At 40.0% G+C, this 1,142-nt stretch overlaps 1 non-coding gene across 1 annotated transcript; it reads right to left on the bottom strand.

The window, feature by feature from the left end:
* Positions 1–426: 426 nt before the first annotated feature.
* LOC111543448 lies at positions 427–532 on the bottom strand. The gene has a single exon (XR_002731869.1). It is a non-coding gene; the product is annotated as a U6 spliceosomal RNA (small nuclear RNA).
* Positions 533–1,142: the final 610 nt, after the last annotated feature.

Here is a 1,142-nt window from a genome sequence, read left to right as displayed (position 1 = left end):
TATATTGAGATCCCTATTCCCATCTATTGATGGCATCTTTGCTGCCTCATCACTCATGGCCAACCAGTGACAAACCACCCCTGGGGTGAGGAATTTATCCCTTCTTTAAATGCCTTATTTGGATTATTCTCTTATTGTAACAACACATGTCCACGGTAGAAATTAAGGAAGAAAAACAATAGAGAGAGAATAAAAATAGAATCTCCTCTAACCACCCTACTCAGAAGGAGCTTTGGTTACTAAGCTATATTACAGTTACCTCGTTATAATATTAAAAATTGTGTCTATAAGTATGTATTATAGGGCTGCAATGAACATTTTCATAGCCAAATCTTTTGTGTGTATCCAGGAATATTTTTATCTTTGTTTTTATTTTTATTAGTTTTTCTTCATTTTCTTCTTCCTTTTTAAAAAAAATTATAATTTTTTAAAATGAAACATTTCACAAATTTGCGTGTTATCCTTGTGCAAGGAGCATGTTAATCTTCTCTGTATCATTCCAATTTTAGTATATGTGCTAATGGTGTAAGGCGTCCGGATTCTTGGCGTGTTGAACAAAGAATTGGACAAAACGCACAAACAAAGAAGGGTTCTATTGAAACTGAAAGTACACTCCATGTTGTGGGAGCCGGCCCGAGCATAGGAGCTAAAAGGTCCCGTTACAGAATTTTGGGAGTTGAAATACCCTCTAGAGGATGCCATTTGGTGCTTGGGGTATGCCCTATGTAAATGGAAAGGACGAAATAAAGTTACGAAGTCATTTACTCGACCCTACGCCCAATGGAGAGGATATTTTCTGTCATAGCTAAAGTGTGAATTGGCCTTATGTTCCCTGCCTCCAGACCCTGTTTTCCTGCCTCATTTCCCCACTGAGAGACATGATGCCCATAAATTTTATGGGAGGCAGAGGGACCAATGGCCTTTTTTTCTGTAACTGCTTCATGCTGGCTTGGGGCATAGTCCCTCCCTATTGAGGATCACAGAACTCTCACCCTACTCTGTCTAGTGGAGGCAGGGTAGCTCCTTAATGGTCAGGGTTGGTGCCTGTCCCTGGAACTGGCTGGAACCTTTGTTGCATGATCATCTGAAGCTTGATGGTCTCTAGGCAACAGGAAATGAAGTTGGTTAAAAGATTTAATGGG

Source organism: Piliocolobus tephrosceles, chromosome 14, assembly GCF_002776525.5.
Source record: "Piliocolobus tephrosceles isolate RC106 chromosome 14, ASM277652v3, whole genome shotgun sequence".
Classification (NCBI taxonomy): domain Eukaryota; kingdom Metazoa; phylum Chordata; class Mammalia; order Primates; family Cercopithecidae; genus Piliocolobus; species Piliocolobus tephrosceles.
Note: the sequence above shows the minus strand (reverse complement) of the source record. Positions and strands in the feature narration are given on the sequence as shown.